The sequence below is a fragment of the Pongo pygmaeus genome, chromosome 17, assembly GCF_028885625.2.
Source record: "Pongo pygmaeus isolate AG05252 chromosome 17, NHGRI_mPonPyg2-v2.0_pri, whole genome shotgun sequence".
Lineage (NCBI taxonomy): Eukaryota > Metazoa > Chordata > Mammalia > Primates > Hominidae > Pongo > Pongo pygmaeus.
In genome coordinates this window covers 31,004,770-31,030,582 of record NC_072390.2, presented here as the reverse complement: position 1 = coordinate 31,030,582, position 25,813 = coordinate 31,004,770, and the positions used below count along the sequence as shown (strand labels likewise).

The following is a 25,813-nucleotide window of genomic DNA, read 5'->3' as shown; positions in this document are numbered from 1 at the left end:
AAAGAGCAAGAGTGCACCTGGATACACGAGAGTACTAAGGATCCCATCAAGTTAATGGCCTGACGTGGTTGAATGTTCTGGCAAAAAAAAAAAAAAAAAAAAAGTGAATATTGGCTATGCATATTAGATATGCTCACCCAAAGGAGTCAGGCAACACTTTTACTCTATAGAAGTACAGTAACCATTCAGTAATGATGGATTTCTGCATTTGTTTCTCAAGTTTATTTATTTTTTTCTTTTGAGACAGGGTCTCACTCAATTGCATAGGCTGGAGTGCAGTGGTGCAATCATAGCTCACTGTAGCCTTCATCTCCACGGTTCAAGCAATCGTCTCACCTCAGCCTTCCCAGTAGCTGGGACTATAGGCATGTGTTACCATTACTGGCTAATTATTTTGCTTTCTGTAGAGATGGGGGTCTCACTATGCTGCCCAGGCTGGTCTCGAACTCCTGGGCTTAAGTGATCCTCACGTCTCAGCCTGCCGAAGTGCTGGGATAATGGGCATGAGCCACCAAGTATGGCCACATAAGTTTCAATTTCTCTATATCCATATATTTATAAACTCCTCTCTCTATCCTATTACACTGTCCACAGTTACATCTGATAGTCTTTAAGCTCATATCCTTCAGCCATGGATCTTTGGGTAGGTAACTACCTCTGTTCCTCTTTACAGAGCGAAGGGTTTAGATCCCACTAAGCAAATTGCACTTCAGAGTTCAGCAGATGCTGGAAATTTGTTGGAGGCAGGGTAGGGCTTACAGATGTTTGGGGAGACTGCTTTTTTCTCTTCTGCTCCAAGATACTTTCTCTTCCTTGGGCTCACAACAGCAATTTCAAAAAAGAAATGATCTCTCAGGTGAAACAGAAGGCCTTATTAACCAAGAGGGCAAAATATTTAGGTGAGAGAAGTTATCACTACATTACCCTTGGTATTTATAATTTGTGATGAGCTCACTTCTGCTATCAGGTACAACACTCACAGCTGTCACCTCCTTGAGTAATTAACAGGAACGAAAAATAATGTCATCAGCTGCTGTGTCACACTGTTCCTCTGTACCTGAGAAAGTCCTGATGCCAACAATTTTGAAGATCACTATTAAAGATTATTTTGCTACCATTTTATACTTCATGTTTCATTAAGTTACTGAGGAGCTAATTTTTATTTTCAGCTCAGGAACATTTGTTTTTGTAATGTGGTTCATATTTAGTGGCATTGTACTTTCTCATGCCTGTCACCTCATACTTTGGCAAGATTTTTGCTAAAAAGAACCAAAGCATCTTGATTTCAAACATGGAGAAAAGCTGAGTCTTGGTACCTGTTCTATGTATTAACTTTCCACTATGGAGTGAAAATATGTCCCTTCCATTTAATAGACTCTAGTCTGTGGAAATGAACTTATAAAATAAGATTTCAAAAATATCATTCAATTGCTTCAATGACTTATTCAAAAGCAGACCCACAAGAAGCTGAAAAAAGAAAATAAAACCCTAAAGTATGAATTTAGGAAGAATATAACCATGTAACTTAAGTCAGCTACTATATTCAATCCAAAAAAAAAAAAAAACCACAAAAAACAGCCACAAAAATAAAGAAACAAAACTCACTTCTGGTTGAAAGAGATCACAAAAACACAAGAAGAATTTACACAAGTGAAATCTATAACGCCCCAGGAAACAGCGTTAAACTGCAGTATTAGAGAATCGAAAACCCTGGAAACACAGAAGTGACAGAGTCTCTAAAGAAAGGGTCTTTAAATCCTCCCGGCCTTCAGAAAAATACTCTCACATGCATTTGAGAGAGGGAGAGACAGAGATAGATAGATAGAGAGAAAGACAGATGGGTGTTATCTTTCTCCTTAAAATCCTCTTAGACATAAATCTTATAAATTGCTTTCTTAAGAAAGTTTTCTAGACGTGAGATTATGTAACTTTTAAAGCTGGAAGGTCTGTCAGAGCTCATTTAGTCCAAGAACTTCACTTTACAGATGGAAGCACCAGGGCCAGAGAAGGTCAGTGAGTTGCAGGCAGGCAGGGTTGGACCACAGGAGCCCTAACTTCTCCCCCTGACGCCTGTCTCTAGTAACCAATGTCAGAGACAACCCACGTACTACAATCTCCTTGGAGAGTTATGCAGTTTGCTTAGAGTAAAAGAATTCAATGTCTCATTTGACAGATGAATAAGCAGATGCCCATGACAGCTTTATCTCATTTAAAATCCAGTGAAAATAGAGTATGCGTATCACAAACTTTTTTCTTTGTAAAATAGGATTAAAAATATGTGGTAGCCCCACAATCCCTGGTACAAATAAAATTGTATGTAACAGCCACTATTAAAAAACAGTGGAAGCTGAGTTTGTCTAAAGAAGCAGAGGGTGGTTTCTGACTCCCACTCTATAGTGAGCCTCAAGACGGAATCATGAACGCATGACTGTGCTAACCCTGCAGGAAGAAGAATATTGGTATCGCTTTCAGCTTACATGTCTCTAAGACAACCTGAACTTCTTTATCTATTTCTAAGCCATTCATCATTTATATGGCTCTCCTTCCTAAGCCCTAACATTTATTTTTGGCAGTGTTGTTGGGATGGGGAGGTAACACCCAGGGATTGAGCATTTGCTCTGTTCCAGGCACCAGTCTGGCTCTCCGTGAGCTCTGGAAAGGAGTCAACAGAGTTCTGGACTAAACAGCTTAATAAGTGCCCAGGCACCTGCCACCAAAAAGAGTGTGGCCCCAAGTGGAGCTGGACTGAGTCATCTCAAGCCTTGAATGACCTTCAGGGAGTTGGCCCGGTGGCTTGGGTCACTGGAGAGGCAACACCTTCATGGAGGGAGGCTTCAGTCTGCAAATTAGGAGAGTTTTATTCTACTGTGACTAGGAAGGAAGGTATTCTATGGAATTTTGGGCTAGTCTCTTATTTCTGTTTTGCTTCATTTTTGTAATTCTGAGGTTGTGAGGGTGTGAATGATATCTCTTCACTTAGATTACTGTAAATAGTAGCCTGAGCAATTTGGGGGAAGGGATATTTTTCAGAAATTAACGACAACCTCTTTAAGTATTGATGGGGGAACTGAGAAAAGTATTTGAAGTTGAGGTGGGCAACAGCTTCACTGCATAAATTGGAAACAAAGTTTGTGCATACTTATATTGAGACAGTCAGAAAAGAGAAAAAGCAGTGTTTCTATGCAGTATTATGCTTTAGACTCCTTTGTTTTGCACAAAAGAGCACTCATGACTCTCTTACAGCAATTGGCTTACAAAACAGTTGGACTTTCCCTTTAAACTAATAGCTAAAGAAACGAAAGCCAAATATTCAAAACAAAACAAAACTGTTAGGTTTCCCTTCAATTTTAACCGTAATAATTTTTGCAGAATTCAAATGCAGCCATTGAAGATAAAACATTTGCTGATTATGAGACAAGAGAACATTGCCCCAGATGTCAGAGTTATTTATCGCCACAGAGCTGAACATCAGAAACCAATTCACACATCACAATGGCTGTAGCGCCAATCATGAGCTACCTTTCTTCTTAAACAAAGTCATATTCTTACTTTCAAGAATTTTTGAAGCTGAATGCTTTGAAGATACTTGGAGATTGATCTTCCAATTTAAAGTACCATAGCAGCTAAAGATTTTTATCAACAGGCCCAGGGCCAGTAGCTGGCATTTGGAATCCCTGGGAGAAGACAAATGCAGGCAATTGCTGCAGTATGCGGTGTTATGTAGCTGTATATCAGCATACTCACCAACTCTTTCTGCTTCTGGGGTAGTAGCAAAGAATCATTCACTCCCTCAGTAAAGTCACATAAAGGAAAGAATCCTAAGAAACACACTAATGCATTACGCAGTAGGATTTTATGGCCAATCAACTCCATTCATGCAGCCCTAACTAACCCCTTGCAGGATGCTGTGTTAGATACAATGAAGAATTACAAAAGAATAAGCAGTGGGGTTATGATTTACCCAAAAGATAAGTCTCAGTGAGAAAAGGAAAATAATATTCTGAAATATTTGAACATAGTAAATACAACAGAGATATTTCTTAGAACTATTTTATTTAATTTATTTTATATATGTTTTGAGACAGAGTCTCACTCTGTCACCCAGGCTGGAGTGCAGTGGCACGATCTCTGCTCACTGCAATCTTCACTTCCTGGGTTCAAATGATTTTCATGCCTCAGCCTCCCAAGTAGCTGGGATTACAGGTGCACACCACCATGACAGCTAATTTTTATATCTTTAGTAGAGCCAGGGTTTCACCATGTTGCCCAGGCTGTTCTCGAACTCCTGGCCTCAAGTGATTCACCTGCCTCATCCTCCCAAAGTGCTGGGATTATAGGCGTGAGTCACTGTGCCTGGCAGAACTATTATTATCAAGACACTACCCTTTTATCCATGGCGATCACAATTAAGGCTCTAGATACAAATAGTTTTGGAACAGAAAAACATAAATACTTACCCAATCCCTGGTAGATTTTGCAAGAGACGAGACTCAATTCCACCGGAATTCAACTAAATTCCAGTGATTCCCTGATTTATATTTGTACTTTGTATGTTGTTTCTACTCGCTTCAGTTCTCAGGTTTGGCAGCCTGAGACAGCCACCTTCATGTCAGTCCCTTACTTCCCCCATCCCTTTCTGAAATTTTCATGCTTCAGTGAAGTGTTTCCACCCCTTCCATATAACCCATGATGCACAATAACTTTGAAGATCAGCACGTTTTTATTCTCCCACATTGTACTATGTCAGGCAGGGATTGCTGATAGGAGCAAGAACAAGACTCATCCACAGCACAAGTTTCACAGAAGGTACCTTCTTCTTACGAATTTGGAATCCCGATTTCTCGAAGTGATTGCCCCCTCCAAGTACCATGATATATAGGTATCCTATTTTGTATGGAGAGCTGCTTCTGTTGATGATCCTAATTTTTAACAATTAAATGGAAACTGAAACTTGGGAACTGAAAGGTTGATTAGAGATGGACCAACCGGTCCAATCTGACTTAAAGGTAAGGACAGTTATGCCCAAAGAAAGTAAGTATCATGCTGATGATTATTCAGCTTGTAAGTAGAAGCTTCATCACTCAAAATGTTAATTCTGAGATACCCAGTTCTTAATTGAGTCAGGTCGAATATCTAGGTCTTATTAAACTCAATCAGGACTTCTCCAAAACATCACTCTTACCTCCAGGTATATTTGTCCTGCATTTGGGAGCACCACTCACAATCTAAAATAATGCTCGGAACCATATCATCTCATATTATCCAGAGGACAGACACTGAGACCAAATTCTAAGGTCAGGAAGCAAGAAATATGCATATGTTGTTCTGTCCTGGTTTATGAAAATTGGAAAGAGACTAAAGTGAACACATTTTCTTCCCATATGACTCTACTTCCTAATTCTCAGAGAAACACACAATGAATCAAGAAATGCTTTAGAGTTCCCTTTGATTCTTTGACAGCTGTAGAAACACAAGTGAATAAGACAGGACCTGAAGTAGCTTCCTTGCAGAGGAAATACTGACATACAAAAACATGAATCAAGACAGTCTGTAGTAAGGTGCTAAACTGTATGCAACAGAATGGAGTTCAATGGAACGTAATCTAGGAAGACACGCTGAGCCTTGAAGAGGCCGAGGGAGAAAGCATAAAGGAATGCGCAGAATTAGCATGATGGACTAGTGAGGAAACCAACCTGGTCAAAGCACAGCCGAGTGCTGGGGCACAGCGGGAAATACGGCAGGAATTAGTTTTACATATGCCAGATTAAAACCTGTGCACAGGGATTTAGACTTGATGCATTATGGAACAGAGCACACATTCAAGTTCATCTATCCTTTAGAATGCCTTCTGCCATGACTTACTGAACTACTTGAGAAGCAGAGGTGGAAACAAGGAAGCTGACAAATGAATATGAAAACTCATTTTCATTAGTCCTAAGTGGCAGATTTCTGAGCTCTTAATTCATGTGTTTATTCAACAGAATATTGCTGTCCATCATTTCCCCAAGTAAATTGTATTTTTCTTCTCCTTCTTTTGTTCTTTCTTTTAAACTGACTCTCTCTCTGTTACTCTCTCTCTTTGCAACTGTATGTATACACAGCCAAAAGAGAGATATATATATATATATACACAGTTGAAAAGATATATATATATATATTTTTTCTTTCCAACTGTAGTCATTAGTGACCACTATTTTCCCTATTCAGTAAAGTGCCAATTTTAAGCATGGAGAAAAGAACACCTCCAATGAAACCTTGCATCTTTCTGCACAGTTCCATCTATCCTGAAATCTGGGCTATTGCTTAGAAATCATCTCCACATATGTCAGGTCTAACACCGAAGCCAGGAGTTGTTACTACCTAAACCTCTAAGTGAAATGATAAAAATTATACTTTTCCCCAAATAAACTAAATATAAATTTAATGTTTTTTAACTTTTGAAAGAGAAAACATATAAAAAAGCTATTTTTAACATAAAATATTAGAGATATTTTATCTAGAAAATTTCAACAAATCCTAAGGAAATTCAGTATCAATCATTATTTGGTTTCTTTAGTGAGAGAATGAAAGGTCAGATTTTACCACCCTACCCAAGTTTCTTTCAATATTTATGTGTAAGAACAAGGACTGAAGGGAAGCACAGAGGACTCTGACAACTCAAGGCAGCTAATAAGGATGTAGATGCTAATCCAAGCCGAACCACTGACTCTCCACATTACTATAAGCAAATCATTCTGATGCCCTGCTCTTCTGGCCAGTCCTGTGGCCACAACGAATCAAAAGCAATACTATATAATAGAAATCATACTTCTTCTGAGATCAGCTTGGGCAACAAAATGAGATGTCAATTTACAACAAACACAAAAACAAACAAACAAACAAAACATTAGCTGGGCATGGTGGCTCACGCCTGTGGTCCCAGCTACTCAAGAGGCTTAGGTGGAAGTATTGCTTGAGCCCAGGAGGTTGAGGTTACAGTGAAATATGACTGCATTACTGCATTCCAGCCTGGGTGACACAGTGAGATCCCCTCTATAAGAAATAAATAAATACATAAAATAAAACAAAAATCATACCTCTGTATATAAGTTCTCCTACTTAAACAGAATTTCTTTTACTCCACTGTGTTTTGTAAAATTTACTCAGACTTACTCAACTTAGATTCCTTAGGGGGAAATATGTGGGTATGTGTGCATGTGTATATATTAAAATGTACTCAACTTAAGGTCCTTCTGGGGAAAATCATACATACGTGCTGAAGTTTTCATTTTCTTGTTACATGAGTTTTTTTTAATAATACAATCTTTGATAAAATATTTCAGATTATACTAATATGCTAGCTTTTACTCTCTCCTGAGAAAACTTTCAGTAGTGAAACTGTATAAATCATTGGGAATGCATTTTCCTTGAGAAGCATAATGTGCTACAAAGACGGTTTCACTCTTTTTGCTTTTTAATGCCAGGCTTCCTCGATAGCCTGAGGGTACAGGAAGTGTGACATTACCAAGAAGAAGGGCGAAGACAGCTGGAAAGGAGGAGAAGGACCATAAATGCTGGGTTCTTCTCCAGCACAGAGCACCTGTGAACAGAACTGTCAACACTCACACAGTGTGACTCTGGCATGGATTCTGGCTGAGATGAACAGCAGAGTGACACACTGCCCAGGATGCGAATGTTAGCACGTGTACTCACAGTAGAAAGGAAGAAGAAGCCTACAGAAAGCAGAGTAAGGGGGTTAGTTATGTTTACACTGATAATTGTGTAAACCACTAATAATTCCTTGAAAGTGTAGGCTACAGAATTGCCAGGGTAAGCAGAAAGCTATTGTGATCTATAATAAGGAAGTGAGAGAAATATTGAGTGAAATGTCCAAATGGCATGTGGGATGCCTAAAGCATCAACATGGTAAAATTTAGGGGCTGGAGGAGGACACTCAGTGAAGTCTTGTAGTTCAGAAGGGAAAATAGAGTCTGATGTCAACTGGTTACCTGGTTAAATCTACAATTTGGAATTTATAATATACAGTGAATGTATATGTTACTCCACTTGGCAGTATCTGGCTAAATAGGGTTAAATAAGGAAATTGTTATAATATTTAAATTGTAACAAAAACTTATTTTAAAAACTAATTCATCACAGAAAGTTATACATTATGTCATTTACATCCCTCAATGAACTATCTCCTAGAATTTTTATAAACTCTGGTTGAAGACCCAAAGCTCTTTTAACAAATTCATTTTTTTTCTTTTTCTTTTCCTTTTTTTTTTTTTTTGAGATGGAGTCTCGCTCTGTTGCCCACTGGAATGCAGTGGCACGATCTTGGCTCACTGCAACCTCCACCTCCCAGGTTCAAGCAATTCTCCTGCCTCAGCCTCCCGAGTAGCTGAGACTATAGATGCATGCCACTATGCCTGGCTAATTTCTGTATTTTTAGTAGAGACCGGGTTTCACTATGTTGGCCAGGCTGGTCTCAAACTCCTGACCTCAAGTGATACATCTGCCTCGGCTTCCCAAAGTGCTGGGATTACAGGCGTGAGCTACTGCGCCCGGCCCAGTTCATTTTCTAGCAATAGTTACGGATTACAACAAGACTTATATATATGTGTGTGTGTGTGTGTATGTGTGTGTGTGTGTGTGTGTATAACCTATGTTGAATTCTGTCAGCAAAAAGTAACTTTATTTATTTAGCTTGGATAAGCATGGGATTCACCCAGGCTGGAGTGCAGTGGCACGATCACAGCTCCTGGACTCAAGTGATCCTCCTGCCTCAGCTTCCCTAGTAGCTAAGATTACAGTCATGCGCCACTATGCCTGGCTAATTTTTAAATTTTTTGGTAGAGACAAGGATGAGGTCTCGTTGTGTTGCCCAGGCTGGTGTCGAATTCCTAGGATCAACTGTTTGTCCCGCCTGCGCCTCCCAAAGTGCTGAGATAACAGGCTTGAGCCACCATGCCCAGCCCAGGATGCCTGTTTTCAATGTAGCCATCAAGACCACTTCTTGATGAATGCCCATTTCTAAAGTTTCCATTTTTGAAGGACAAAATGTTTTGATCTGGAGTCACATTTTGTTTTATATCCCATTTCCCTTACAGCCAGTAAGACTTATCAAGCATCACTTTTACATACGTGCTTATGTGAAAAATACCAAAAAAAAGCATGATATAATTGTGAACATTTTCCTAAACAAAGAAAAATATAAACACCAAAGTGGGAAAAGTGAAAAAATGTATAATATTAAAATATTATACATGGCAACTAAATTATATTGTGAATTGGATAAAATTAATAACATTTAATTGATTTCATTTCAATAGCTTCTTAACTGATCATCGTTCGTTATAGCAATACTGCTCCTTATTGTAGTGCATTTACTCAAATAGAAATGATCAGCAAAATAAAGGAGATGAAAGTACTAAGTTTCTGAAACTTTGCCTTTTCCTACTTTTTGGTCATGAACAAAAGCCCTGCATGATCTTAAATCTTGTGGAACAATAGGAACCAAGCAGAGACTCCTTCCAACCCTTCATCTTCCTACACTCCTAATGCGAATCTCATAGAACGTGGACCTTATAGATCAGTCAGGAATACTGCCAAGCAAATTCTGCAATGCTTTTACATTATTTTATATTTTATTAGTCCCTAAAGCACCTAGATATATTTGAATATATTCGAATATATTCGTTGTACATATGTGCAGGGCATCCGTGATTTTTGTTTTAACTGTGCCTGGTACATAAATGGATTGAAGCACTCCTAGCAATCATTCACATTCCAGATAGTACGTAGTTAACAGGTGGGGAACCACTGCGATAGGTGGTTAGGTCAGATCTAGAGACAGCAGAGGTGAAAATCGAGGGAAGAGAAGAAAGGGAATCTGAGAAAGCCCCAGGGGTGTCAGTGAGAGGAGCCTAGGGTGTGTGGGATGGAATGTGGAACAAACTCAAAGATGTAATACTTTACTGTTTTCATTTGAAATAACTCCTCAAAAAGTCATTTAGAAGACAGTGAATTAGACTTGTTCCTAACTCATACACAAATTGGATACTCTGAGGTAGAGAAGGCACAGATAAATTATTCATTAATTCACACAGTCAACTTTCCTCCTGGCAAATGGTAGACAGAAGATTGTGATCTGAAATTTTTACTGAGATTACATATTCAGCAGTTGTAGTGGCGAGGCTTAGTTTCTGGGTCTGCATCACTCTGAATGAAGGGCAATGTGATCTCTAGAAATAAACCAGATTGCTAAGAAATCTAAATAACCCCTTGAGCTTCATTGGCTTGAGTGGTTGACCAATGCCATTACATAGTGTAACACTCAGTATTCAGCAGCAAGGTTAATGTGTTTTGATGGATAATTTAAATTATAGAAATAATATAAAGAACAAAAATAAAATAGTTAGCTAATTTCAATGGGCCTATTGTGCCCTTAGAGAGAGGATGAGTTGATTAACGAAGTAGACATTTCCAAATGCAAAACATCTAATGTCCATCAGAATAATCTCTCTGTGTTAGGTCTACTGCTATCTTTTATTATTCTATTTTATGCATTAAATTCTCTACTACTTAGAATCTAAAGATTCTAGTCTATAACATCATGGACCAGACCTCCTTTGAAGATGAAAACAATTTTATATAATAAAAAGGTCACAACCATGAAAATCAAGTGGGGGGGGAGGAGCCAAGATGGCCGAATAGGAACAGCTCCGGTCTACAGCTCCCAGCGCGAGCGACGCAGAAGACGGGTGATTTCTGCATTTCCATCTGAGGTACCGTGTTCATCTCACTAGGGAGTGCCAGACAGTGGGCGCAGGTCAGTGGGTGAGTGCACTGTGCGCCAGCCGAAGCAGGGGCGAGGCATTGCCTCACTCGGGAAGCGCAAGGGGTCAGGGAGTTCCCCTTCCAGGGGTGACAGACGGCACCTGGAAAATCGGGCCACTCCCACCCGAATACTGTGCTTTTCCGACGGGCTTAGGAAACGGTGCCCCAGGAGAGTATAGCCCGCACCTGGCTCAGAGGGTCCTACGCCCACGGAGTCTCGCTGATTGCTAGCACAGCAGTCTGAGATCAAACAGCAAGTTGGCAGCGAGGCTGGGGGAGGGGCGCCCGCCATTGCCCAGGCTCACTTAGGTAAACAAAGCAGCCTGGAAGCTTGAACTGGGTGGAGCCCACCACAGCTCAAGGAGGCCTGCCTGCCTCTGTAGGCTCCACCTCTGGGGGCAGGACACAGACAAACAAAAAGACAGCAGTAACCTCTGCAGACTTAAATGTCCCTGTCTGACAGCTGTGAGGAGAGCAGTGGTTCTCCCAGCACGCAGCTGGAGATCTGAGAACGGGCTGACTGCCTCCTCAAGTGGGTCCCTGACCCCTGACCCCCGAGCAGCCTAACTGGGAGGCACCCCCCAGCAGGGGCAGACTGACACCTCACACGGCCGGCCAGGTACTCCAACAGACCTGCAGCTGAGGGTCCTGTCTGTTAGAAGGAAAACTAACAGAAAGGACATCCACATCAAAAACCCATCTGTACATCACCATCATCAAAGACCAAAAGTGGATAAAACCACAAAGATGGGGAAAAAACAGAGCAGAAAAACTGGAAACTCTAAAAACCAGAGTACCTCTCCTCCTCCAAAGGAACGCAGTTCCTCACCAGCAACGGAACAAAGCTGGACGGAGAATGACTTTGACGAGCTGAGAAAAGCAGGCTTCAGACGATCAAATTACTCCGAGCTACGGGAGGATATTCAAACCAAAGGCAAAGAAGTTGAAAACTTTGAAAAAAATTTAGAAGAATGTATAACTAGAATAACCAATACAGAGAAGTGCTTAAAGGAGCTGATGGAGCTGAAAACCAAGGCTCGAGAACTACGTGAAGAATGCAGAAGCCTCAGGAGCCGATGCGATCAAATGGAAGAAAGGGTATCAGCCCTGGAAGATGAAATGAATGAAATGAAGCGAGAAGGGAAGTTTAGAGAAAAAAGAATAAAAAGAAACGAGCAAAGCCTCCAAGAAATGTGGGACTATGTGAAAAGACCAAATCTACGTCTGATTGGTGTACCTGAAAGTGACGGGGAGAATGGAAACAAGTTGGAAAACACTCTGCAGGATATTATCCAGGAGAACTTCCCCAATCTAGCAAGGCAGGCCAACATTCAGATTCAGGAAATACAGAGAACGCCACAAAGATACTCCTCGAGAAGAGCAACTCCAAGACACATAATTGTCAGATTCACCAAAGTTGAAATGAAGGAAAAAATGTTAAGGGCAGCCAGAGAGAAAGGTCGGGTTACCATCAAAGGGAAGCCCATCAGACTAACAGCGGATCTCTCGGCAGAAACCCTACAAGCCAGAAGAGAGTGGGGGCCAATATTCAACATTCTTAAAGAAAAGAATTTTCAACCCAGAATTTCATATCCTGCCAAACTAAGCTTCATAAGTGAAGGAGAAATAAAATACTTTACAGACAAGCAAATGCTGAGAGATTTTGTCACCACCAGGCCTGCCCTAAAAGAGCTCCTGAAGGAAGCGCTAAACATGGAAAGGCAAAACCGGTACCAGCCACTGCAAAATCATACTGAAATGTAAAGAACATCGAGACTAGGAAGAGACTGCATCAACTAACGAGCAAAATATCCAGCTAACATCATAATGACAGGATCAAATTCACACATAACAATATTAACTTTAAATGTAAATGGACTAAATGCTCCATTTAAAAGACACAGACTGGCAAACTGGATAAAGACTCAAGACCCATCAGTGTGCTGTATTCAGGAAACCCATCTCACGTGCAGAGACACACATAGGCTCAAAATAAAAGGATGGAGGAAGATCTACCAAGCAAATGGAAAACAAAAAAAGGCAGGGGTTGCAATCCTAGTCTCTGATAAAACAGACTTTAAACCAACAAAGATCAAAAGAGACAAAGAAGGCCATTACATAATGGTAAAGGGATTAATTCAACAAGAAGAGCTAACTATCCTAAATATATATGCACCCAATACAGGAGCACCCAGATTCATAAAGCAAGTCCTGAGTGACCTACAAAGAGACTTAGACTCCCACACATTAATAATGGGAGACTTTAACACCCCACTATCAACATTAGACAGATCAACGAGACAGAAAGTCAACAAGGATACCCAGGAATTGAACTCAGCTCTGCACCAAGCGGACCTAATAGACATCTACAGAACTCTCCACCCCAAATCAACAGAATATACATTTTTTTCAGCACCACACCACACCTATTCCAAAATTGACCATATACTTGGAAGTAAAGCTCTCCTCAATAAATGTAAAAGAACAGAAATTGTAACAAACTGTCTCTCAGATCACAGTGCAATCAAGCTAGAACTCAGGATTAAGAATCTCACTCAAAACCGCTCAACTACGTGGAAACTGAACAACCTGCTCCTGAATGACTACTGGGTACATAACGAAATGAAGGCAGAAATAAAGATGTTCTTTGAAACCAACGAGAACCAAGACACAACATACCAGAATCTCTGGGATGCATTCAAAGCAGTGTGTAGAGGGAAATTTATAGCACTAAATGCCCACAAGAGAAAGCAGGAAAGATCCAAAATTGACACCCTAACATCACAATTAAAAGAACTAGAAAAGCAAGAGCAAACACATTCAAAAGCTAGCAGAAGGCGAGAAATAACTAAAATCAGAGCAGAACTGAAGGAAATAGAGACACAAAAAACCCTTCAAAAAATCAATGAATCCAGGAGCTGGTTTTTTGAAAGGATCAACAAAATTGATAGACCGCTAGCAAGATTAATAAAGAAAAAAAGAGAGAAGAATCAAATAGATGCAATAAAAAATGATAAAGGGGATATCACCACCGATCCCACAGAAATACAAACTACCATCAGAGAATATTACAAACACCTCTATGCAAATAAACTAGAAAATCTAGAAGAAATGGATAAATTCCTCGACACATACACCCTCCCAAGACTAAACCAGGAAGAAGTTGAATCTCTGAATAGACCAATAACAGGAGCTGAAATTGTGGCAATAATCAATAGCTCACCAACCAAAAAAAGTCCAGGTCCAGATGGATTCACAGCCGAATTCTACCAGAGGTACAAGGAGGAGCTGGTACCATTCCTTCTGAAACTATTCCAATCAATAGAAAAAGAGGGAATCCTCCCTAACTCATTTTATGAGGCCAGCATCATCCTGATACCAAAGCCTGGCAGAGACACAACCAAAAAAGAGAATTTTAGACCAATATCCTTGATGAACATTGATGCAAAAATCCTCAATAAAATACTGGCAAACAGAATCCAGCAGCACATCAAAAAGCTTATCCACCATGATCAAGTGGGCTTCATCCCTGGGATGCAAGGCTGGTTCAATATACGCAAATCAATAAATGTAATCCAGCATATAAACAGAACGAAAGACAAAAACCACATGATTATCTCAATAGATGCAGAAAAGGCCTTTGACAAAATTCAACAACCCTTCATGCTAAAAACTCTCAATAAATTAGGAATTGATGGGACGTATCTCAAAATAATAAGAGCTATTTATGACAAACCCACAGCCAATATCATACTGAATGGGCAAAAACTGGAAGCATTCCCTCTGAAAACTGGCACAAGACAGGGATGCCCTCTCTCACCACTTCTATTCAACATAGTGTTGGAAGTTCTGGCCAGGGCAATTAGGCAGGAGAAGGAAATCAAGGGTATTCAATTAGGAAAAGAGGAAGTCAAATTGTCCCTGTTTGCAGATGACATGATAGTATATCTAGAAAACCCCATTGTCTCAGCCCAAAATCTCCTTAAGCTGATAAGCAACTTCAGCAAAGTCTCAGGATACAAAATCAATGTGCAAAAATCACAAGCATTCTTATACATCAATAGCAGACAAACAGAGAGCCAAATCATGAGTGAACTCCCATTCACAATTGCTTCAAAGAGAATAAAATACCTAGGAATCCAACTTACAAGGGATGTGAAAGACCTCTTCAAGGAGAACTACAAACCACTGCTCAAGGAAATAAAAGAGGATACAAACAAATGGAAGAACATTCCATGCTCATGGGTAGGAAGAATCAATATCATGAAAATGGCCATCCTTCCCAAGGTAATTTACAGATTCAATGCCATCCCCATCAAGCTACCAATGACTTTCTTCACAGAATTGGAAAAAACTACTTTAAAGTTCATATGGAACCAAAAAAGAGCCCGCATCGCCAAGTCAATCCTAAGCCAAAAGAACAAAGCTGGAGGCATCACACTACCTGACTTCAAACTATACTACAAGGCTACAGTAACCAAAACAGCATGGTACTGGTACCAAAACAGAGATATAGATCAATGGAACAGAACAGAGCCGTCAGAAATAATGCCACATATCTACAAGTATCTGATCTTTGACAAACCTGACAAAAACAAGAAATGGGGAAAGGATTCCCTATTTAATAAATGGTGCTGGGAAAACTGGCTAGCCATATGTAGAAAGCTGAAACTGGATCCCTTCCTTACACCCTATACAAAAATCAATTCAAGATGGATTAAAGACTTAAATGTTAGACCTAAAACCATAAAAACCCTAGAAGAAAACCTAGGCATTACCATTCAGGACATAGGCATGGGCAAGGACTTCATGTCTAAAACACCAAAAGCAATGGCAACAAAAGCCAAAATTGACAAATGGGATCTAATTAAACTCAAGAGCTTCTGCACAGCAAAAGAAACTACCATCAGAGTGAACAGGCAACCTACAAAATGGGAGAAAATTTTCGCAACCTACTCATCTGACAAAGGGCTAATATCCAGAATCTACAATGAACTCCAACAAATTTACAAGAAAAAAACAAACAACCCCATCAAAAAGTGGGCGAAGGACATGAACAGACACTTCTCAAAAGAAGACATTTATGCAGCCAAAAAACACATGAAAAAATGCTCACCGTCACTGGCCATCAGAGAAATGCAAATCAAAACCACAATGAGATACCATCTCACACCAGTTAGAATGGCAATCATTAAAAAGTCAGGAAACAACAGGTGCTGGAGAGGATGTGGAGAAATAGGAACACTTTTACACTGTTGGTGGGACTGTAAACTAGTTCAACCCTTGTGGAAGTCAGTGTGGCGATTCCTCAGGGATCTAGAAGTAGAAATTCCATTCGACCCAGCCATTCCATTACTGGGTATATACCCAAAGGACTATAAATCATGCTGCTATAAAGACACATGCACACGTATGTTTATTGCCGCATTATTCACAATAGCAAAGACTTGGAACCAACCCAAATGTCCAACAATGATAGACTGGATTAAGAAAATGTGGCACATATACACCATGGAATACTATGCAGCCATAAAAAATGATGAGTTCACGTCCTTTGTAGGGACATGGATGAAATTGGAAATCATCATTCTCAGTAAACTATCGCAAGAACAAAAAACCAAACACCGCATATTCTCACTCATAGGTGGGAATTGAACAATGAGAACACATGGACACAGGAAAGGGAACATCACACTCTGGGGACTGTTGTGGGGTGGGGGGAGGGGGGAGGGATAGCATTGGGAGATATACCTAATGCTAGATGACGGGTTGGTGGGTGCAGCGCACCAGCATGGCACATGTATACATATGTAACTTACCTGCACATTGCGCACATGTACCATAAAACCTAAAGTATAATAATAATAATAATAATAATAATAATAAATAAATAAATAAATAAAAATAAAAATAAATAAATAAAAATAAAAATAAAAAAAAAAAAAAAAAAGAAAAAAAGAAAATCAAGTATATTATGTATAAACTCAGGGTCATATAAGTTGAAAACAAGAAGCATCTATTTTATGGCTAAATATTTAATAATGTCTCCACCTCTGCCTAACATGAGAACAAAACAAATTAACATTATCTTCTTTAGGAGAATGTGGTTCAGTTTATGTAAATTGTTAAATGGTAAACTGAGGCACAATGACATGTTAAAGGCAACTCCAAACTGGAAATGGGTTGGGGACTCTGCTGAGGGAACTCAAAGGCAAACCTTTTTAATAGGATGAACACACAAGCAAAGCAAATATTTGATGGGTTACAGTTATACAGTTACCTTACGATGCTGCTGGAAAGTCCCGACCTGTGGAAGTATAAGCTGGTGACTTCTGATTGATTAGCCTTAAATTTCATTTTTCTTTAATATAAGCATTTACAAGAAAAAGCTCAAGTTAAGTTTCACTTATGTTTGCAAATCAAGCAAAGTTAAGGTGACTTATGAGGCCTGTCTTAGTCTTCTCATAGATTCTTCAAGTCTCCATTTTAATTTATTATAACCAAAGATATATTAAATATAAATGAATATCTCATATGGCTAAATTGCTTTTATTATTTAATACCCATATTTCTCGATAAATATCAGATATATATTTTATATGGGATAGGATGAAACATATCCATGATGCTTTGTCCCAAGATCCAAAGACATGCCTATCAAATAGGTAAATAGCAAAAAGGCAAATTGGTGATTATACTAGAGACAATATCTGCATTCTAATGATCTCATCAGGAACTAATAATAAGACATGGTGAACTGGATAATACAAACAAATACACATAGGTTAAACAAAATGGAAAAACATCCAGAAACGACTGGAAAATCTTGGCTACAAAGTAGGACATCTCACAAAACATCTAGCATTTTAATTGGCTATAGACGCAAATCAACAGCATAACATAGCTTACCAAAAAGTTAACACAAACAAGTTGTGTTAATGAAATGAGAGTGTGTAAAGGACAAACACGAATCTTTTCATGCCCTGACTCTGTCAGGAAAACTCTAGAATATTCAGTTCAATGTCTGAATCCTCATTTCAAGTGGTACATTGGTATCTAAAAGGCAGAGTATGTCCATGATGGGATTTGCACTGAAAATATGTCACAGAGGAGAGAGAGAAAGAAAGGGAATAGCTGCTTTGCCTGAAAAGAAGCTGAACTAATGAAAACAGGGTAGCTGTCTAAGTGGGACTCTATGCCTCCCTTGATCGCCAGCTCTCAAACATGAAGTGATCACACGCAGCACTCACGGCCTCCAATGACCTGGCTTCCCCCATCCCCTAGCCCTGCTCCTCTGCTCCCACTTTTACTCTATCTTTTAGCATTATGGAGCCCCTTAGATTTTCCTCATATGCTGCTGTGTCTCCATGCTATTTTGCTACTATTCTTCCCCCTGAAATGCCCTCTTACCTCTGCTTTTCTTCTTCATGGGATAAATCATCCTCATGTTTAAGACTCAGTTCAAAGTTATCTACTCTAGAAAACATTTTGTGGCCCCCTTCCTCCCTATTCCACCTCTCTGTCCCATCCAATGCCCCTCCTCTGGAATCCTGTAGCATCTTGTACATATATATTTTTTAGCATATAGTGAATTAAAATGATCTGTGTATGACTGTCTTCCTTAGCTGGTGAACTGCTAAGAAGAGATTCTATCTGCTAGTGGCTGTGAAAAGACATCTGATGAAATGGGCTCGATGTTCATCATGCTAAAAGGTAAATTGGCTTCCTTAATCACAAATGTATACTAAGTGCCTACTGAGTGCCAAGCAGTAAAGCTCAGTGAGCTAGACAATACCAGAAGGAAAGAAAAAGTGAATAGAAACTCATTTAAAAAATGAAACAACTTTCTAATAACCAGATTTGCTTAAAGATGGAAAAGAATACCTGGTAATGAAGTATGTTAACTATCATTGATAGTGCAAGGAGTACTATATAAAAATGATTTCATGATTGGGAGGCTATATTAGATCATTAGGTACTTTTTAAGATTTCTTCCAATCTTAACATTCTATAGTCTCAACTACTTATTCCTCGTTTCAAAGGTGAAGGAGATCCATTTTCGTCTTTAAATGACACATCCATAGCCATGTAGTTCTACATGTAATTAAAACTAAAGCTATTCAAAGAAAGCTTTTGCTGCAGAGAAGCCAGATACAGCCAGACAGACACAAACTGCAAAAATGTGAGCTAGTACTTAGCACTTCTTCTATCTAATTCCCTTAACTAAGAAAGTAAAAGGAATTCCCGGGCAGTCCCTGTGTAGGTGTGTGTGTGTGCACAGTGTGTGTGCATGCAGGGATGCTGTGCATATCTGTCTAAGTGTGTTATATTATCAGAAATAACTGAGGAGAAGACACTGAACCCTTACAGTGTGCCCTCGCACTGTCAGGAATCAGTGTCCACACTGCGGGACAAATAAAACAAATGAATGCATTTTGTACTACATGACACTAAATTAAATGATTGTTAGCATTTAACTACTTGCAAGGAAATAGGAATAAAACTGGTCATTGTTCAAATGACTCCTGATCCTGTGTCTAGACATGAAAAGCAATAGATTTTAAAATCCTCAGGGACACAGCAACATCCAGGTGCTACATGGGCAACACAGCAGAGTGCCAGTGGACACACTCTGTGCCCAGACTCCCTGGGTTTGAACCACCCTCAGTAATCCCTGTTATGTGTCCCTGGCAAATTTACTCAATTTCAGCATGCCTCAGTTTCCATATCTGTAAAATGGATGTAATATTACTTATGTCATAGAATTGAGAGAGGAGGATTAAATGAGATCACCCCTGTAAAGCACTAAGAACAGAGATGTAACATGGTAAGTATTCGCAATATTGCCTTCTATTATTATTATTATTATTATTTTATTTTTTTTGAGATGAAGTCTCACTCTGTCACCAGGCTAGAGTGCAGTGGCATGATTTCGGCTCACTGTAATCTCCGCCTCCCGTGTTCAGCCGATTCTCCTGCCTCAGCCTCCTGAGTAGCTGGGACTACAGGCACGTGCCACCACGCCCAGCTAATTTTTGTATTTTTAGTAGAGATGGGGTTTCTTCATGTTGGCCAGGATGGTCTCAATCTCTTGACCTCGTGATCTGCCCATCTTGGCCTCTCAAAGTGCTGAGATTACAGGCGTGAGCCACCGTACCAGGCCTGCCTTCTATTATTATACCAGGACGCATTTTCATACTGAGTGGTTCTGCAACTATCAATACAAAGTAAAATAATATTACTGACTAGAAAACTAACACAGTAGGTATCTTTCCGTATTGCTTTTAATTACCTAAAATGCCCATATATGAGATTTTAAAAATTCTTCCATTCATTTAAATTCTTATTAAAATTTGTTTGAAGTGCTAAATTTTAATAATATTTAAGTAAATATTAAATAAAATGCAAAACTTAAGAAATACAAAAAGACTTTATGAATAGTCCTAAAATCTGATCTACTACCAAATATGGCCAAAGAGGACAAAGAAAATTCTAGATGAAAAATACTTCCCATTAAATGTTTAAGTTGAATAAAGCCAAGGCCTATGCCCTCCTCCTCACTTTATCTTGGTATTTGGTGCCCAGAACTTCAATATTTAAAAGAAAAATAAATGGATAAATGTACAATTAATCAATTCTGGTTCATCTCAGCATATCCTATGAAAGGGCAGTTGCTATCAAATTCAAAAGGTGCTCTTTGTACATCATCTTTGCATTTTTTTTAATGTGTTTTTTCTTTTAGATAGATTTCAGTTACTTCAGAACATTAAACTACATGAATGAGAAGATATGATTTATAAACATTTTCTCTCAAAATGAATGACTCCCTACTCATTAAAAATAATTTGGTTAATATTGGCTCAATTATTATGATAACGAAAGCAAATAGTCTTTTTGAAGTCAACATTTCTTTAAGCATCACATATGAAGATATTTTCCCACAACTTCTCATAAATATAAATAAGTCATATGTGCTTTGTTAAATTACACTCTGTAGGACCAGGGTTGGCAAGGCAAAATCAATTATAAAATGGAAAATTCATAAAGTCCATCCAGGAGCTTCCTGTATTTTTAGGAAAAGGATGTTAAGATTTCTTGGAGCCACAGAAATCCTTGTATATTGAACTAAAAATAGAGAGGGAAAGAGAAGATGTGGAAAGTGCATCCATTTGCTCTAAACATTCCAAGGCAATCATTTGCTTTTCTCATCTCCATCCTCTTCCTCTAAGCCAGGAGATGTATGTGCTAGCTTGGCTCCCACACTGAACTCACATTTTGAGATCCACATCCGGTCAGAGGAACAAAGTCCAATGTCATTGTTTTCTGGTAAGTATTGGGTAAGATTTTCTCTTAATCCTTGATGATCTGTCAGTAGCTAGATTCCTGCCCTTGCATCAATAACTACTTCATAAGACTCATTCTTCACCTTCACTGACCTTCAACTCTACACTCTACCTCTGCCTCACCCTTGCTTCCCACTCTGCACTTCCTCCCAGGCAGTCTGCCACCTGGCTTCTCTAACTCCTGCCTTGAGCCAAATCCCGACAGGACTTGTTACTTTCACTTGCTCTTTTTTCCTCCCATTTTAGCAGCCAAGGATGGGAATTACAGAGCGAAATGCAGGCTAATCAGCTAAATCTAGATTAAATATGCTAGTCCTTGGGGACCTTGAGCTGAATTAATGGAAACCGAGGTTTTTAATGTTCCAGACTAATTTTGGAAGCTCACTTCCAGCAGAGGCAAACTTGAGGCTGTCCAAAGGGAGCAGATGGCAAGGCTTTCTCCAGGTACATCAACTGCTGAAACAGCCCTCGGCAAAACCACGAGGAAGGTAGGAAGATTGGAATCTTTGAGTCTTACCTTTGAATTTCCTTTTGTGCGTTTCACTTGCTTTCCAGTGCTCCCCTGCCTAGCCAAAACATACCCACCTAGAACTTCTCAGGCTCCCCTTCCTTTCTCTGTGCATGAGACAAAATTCATTCTCTCAAATAACGACAGAGTTCCAGTAAATCTTAATCATATTAATATAATTTTTCCTTCCTTCCTTCCTTCCTTCCTTCCTTCCTTCCTCCCTCCCTCCCTCCCTCCCTTCCTCCCTCCCTCCCTCCGTCCCTCCCTCCCTTCCTCTCTTCCTCCCTTCTTTCTCTCTTTCTTTCTTTTTGATGGAGTCTCCCTCTGTCACCCAGGCTGGAGTGCAGTGGCGTGATCTTGGCTCACTGCAAGCTGCACCTCCCGGTTTCATGCCATTCTCCTGCCTCAGCCTCCCGAACAGCTGGGACTACAGGGGACCACCACCACACCTGGCTAATTTTTTTGTATTTTTAGTAGAGACCGGGTTTCACTGTGTTAGCCATGATGGTCTCAACCTTCTGACCTCGTGATCTGCCCGCCTCGGCCTCCCAAAGTGCTGGGATTACAGGCGTGAGCCACTGTGCCCAGCCTCTTCCTTCCTTCCTTTCCTTTCCTTTTTCTTTGTTTCTTCTTTTTCTTTCTTTCTTTCCTCTCTTTCCTTCCTTCCTTCCCTCCCTCCCTCCTTTCCTTCCTTCCCTCCCTCCCTTTCCTTCCTTCCCTCCCTCCCTTTCCTTCCTTCCCTCCTTCCTTCCTTCCTTCCTTCCTTCCTTCCTTCCTTCCTTCCTCTCTTCAGTATCTCACTGTTGCTCAGGCTGCATTGCAATGGTGCGCTCACGGCTCACTGCAGCTTTGACCTCCCCGGCTCAACTGATCTTCCTGCCTCAGCCTTCTCAGTAGCTGGGACCACAGGTGTGTGCCACCATACCTGGCTACTGTTTTTGTTTTTTGGCGAGATAGGGTTTCCCTATGCTGCCCAGGCTGGTCTTGAACTCCTTGGCTCAAGTGATCCTCCCTCCTCAGCCTCCAGAAGTGCTAGGATCACAGGCATCACCCACCATGCCCAACTATTAATAAAATTAACACTGAATAGTTCAGTATGAGGAACTCTCTTAAGATATTTTGCTCTTATAATGTGTTTATTAATCTCAGTGATATAATGGAATTTGAAATCTGTAGGATACACAAAAGATCATTTTGACCATGGAGCTACTTTTCATTTAGCTGATTTTTCAAAATAAATTATATTGAATAAAACTACCCATTAGCCAACCAATCTCCATCACTTCTTCTTGCAGGCCCTTTATAAGTAGCTCTACACTCCATCTAACTATACAGCCCTCAAGCTGGGAAAGAATGTAAATTTGAGTTTGCCACAGATAAAGCATGAATAGATTCCACTAATCACTTGCTTGGATGATAAAAATACAATGACACAGACTAGGGAGCACAGAAAATCACTATAATGGCAATTTGGGCATAAAAGCCCATCCTAAGAACTGGAGGACTCCTAGTGGGCTAAATCATTTTTGAAGGCCTTGCTAGATCAATGGGGAGCACAGAGCATAGGTATCTTCAGAGCTGACTGGGCAGGACCTTTGCTTCTTTATCTGTCTGTTCACTTTTTTCTTTATTTCCCTGATTAGGAGGCAACAAGAGGAGATCAAGAAAGTAAAAAAAAAATTATTTCAATTGCTCTTTCATACTTCCAGCAAATTTCTGTCTAAAGACAGCAGACAGCACAAATTTCTCCAGGTGCACCAGTTGCTGGAAAGTCAAAACTAAAAGCTCAATGATATTTGGGTAAATTTCAGAAGATTACATACATCCATGTCTTATGACAACAATGATCAGAAATCAACTGCATTCTGGGCAAACAAGCTGTCTGTGATTTTTTAAAAATGATTTTTGAAATCAGCATGTGGGTTATATGTATAATTTTTAGTAACTCATTAGATAACATTTACAAACAAATAAAAGACTCCAAGTGTTATCTTTATGTAAATTTGGCATTTTGATCAAGTCTGATATCCATACCCTCATCTCAGGTGCTGAGTTTACTAATGTGCTAACCCACTCACTGATGGCTGCATTAGTTCAACAACTCTTACCTTACTCTTTTGCATCTATTTGCCTTTTCTTTTTCTTTTGCCTGACTTTTTATTAGGTTTATATATTGGTTTGGGACATTTTATGATGACAGCTTATCACAAACACAATATCCTGGTGAGACTGAAGACCAATATTTGTTTCTATCACTGTAATGAGTGTGTGTGTGTATCTATCCACCTATCTAATGAGCCTAATATTACAGTCAACTACTGTCTTAATACTGTGATTAATGCTATGTCTTACCTGCCCACCTGTGCACCTAATCTTTACAACTTCTAATTTGTGGCAGAGATTAATGGACTATCAATGGGAAACTACAAAGATTACTTGCTATTGCTCCTTCTCTTGCAGAAACATTTTGTTGCCTTACAAATTACTTTGGTTAAACTCTACAGTTACATTGTCTGGTTATAAAATGCTTAATGGGAAGTTTCTCCCCACCTCCATTTGTTTTAACAAACACAAGAATTAGAAGATATGTGAGTAATCATAAAATCTCATCTTGCACCCAAAGGAAATATTCCTGTCAGATGGTATATTACTTATCTACAGCTGCATACAAAATTACTCCAAAACTTAGCAATTTAAAACAACACACATTTATTATCTCACCCAATTTGAGGTTTGGGATTGTGGGAGCAGTTTAGTTGGGTGGTTCTGGCTCAGGATCGCACATGAGGCTGCAGTGAAGCTGTCAGCTGGGGCTGCGGTCATCTGACAACTAGGCTGTGGCACAAGGATCCACTTCTACAAGCTGTTGACAAGAGGCTTCACTTCCTCACTGTGTAGGTCTCTCCACAGGGCCACTCCCAACATGGCAGCCGGCTTCCCTGAGTGAGTGATCCATGGGAATGAGAGAGATTGACCCAAATATACGACGCAGTGCCTTTTACAACCAAATCTTGGAAGGGACATACTATCACTTCTGCCATATTCTATTGGTCACATATCATTACTGAAATTCCGGACAAGATCACACAGAGGTGTGAATACCAACCAGGAGAGGGTGTTGAGCAGAGGCCATCTTGGAGGCTGGCTGTCATAGATGTTTGTTCAGTTTCTGACAGGATGGTTACTACCTCAGGTGGCAGCCTATTCCATCTCTGCACAATTAAAACTGTTAGACCAGCTCTTCTCAGACAGGCCAAAATTTAACTTCAATAGAGATGAGGAGAAAGAAACAAGTACAATTCCCTTGATGTTGATGGCTTATATACTCTTGCAGTTATTGGAATATGAACATTTCAAATTGACTGCTATTTTTGGAAATTTCTAAAAGGAATAAACAGTATTTTTAAATAATTTTATTCTACAGTGTAGTTAAATAGAAAGTATGCCAGGGAAGAAAAAAATAGTGAATAAAAGAGAAAGGGAGATTATGAATATAGACAGACTAGAGTGAATACCTATTTGATGCTGAAGTAGGTATTAGGATAATATTTATCCCACAACTCTTGCCACACTGGCTGTAATTTATCTCTCCTCTCGTCTCTCCTTATAATACCAGATTAATTTTCTATTTTCTAGTTTTAACAGCAGGGTTTGTGGGTTAGAGCCATTCTAATATCTTGTAACTACAATTTCATTTATGTAATTTGCAGCAAAATATGGCAGAATTGTTAGGTTTCTATAAGAATTATTTTAGATATTAAATATAGAAATTATTATTTTGGGAAGAAATAATTATTGAACTTGAAATACTCCATAAATACATATTCTTACTTTAAAGATAATAGATTTCATGTCTGCTTCTTGCTTGAAAACATATAAAAACCAATGGACTAAAATCAATGTATTTAATAACTTTTACATTGGTCCAGTACCAATTTTAAGAAATTACACAATACAGAGATCAGTAAAGAATAAGATCCACCATATAAATAATAATAATTTTGAAGAGTCCTTTTATTCAGTATTGTGTTATATATAATGTTTTTCTTGCTTAGCTATTAGCAGTTTTTTGGACATAATTTGAACAAAGCCAAAATGTAAATGTCAGATTGATGGATTATTAAAAATTGGTAAATCAGAG

The 25,813-nt window shown here is 39.4% G+C and overlaps 1 protein-coding gene across 6 annotated transcripts in view; it reads right to left on the bottom strand.

Moving 5' to 3' along the window:
* DLGAP1 (DLG associated protein 1) overlaps positions 1-25,813 on the bottom strand; it is a 977,987-nt gene that overhangs the window by 762,924 nt on the left and 189,250 nt on the right. The window contains exon 1 of one of the 6 annotated variants that reach the window (XM_054461417.2): positions 21,682-21,847. The exons of the other annotated variants lie outside the window; for them this stretch is intronic. The gene's annotated coding sequence lies outside the window, so the exon portion shown is untranslated. Of the gene's footprint in view, positions 1-21,681; positions 21,848-25,813 lie in introns of those variants that run through there. 6 annotated transcript variants of the gene reach the window in all.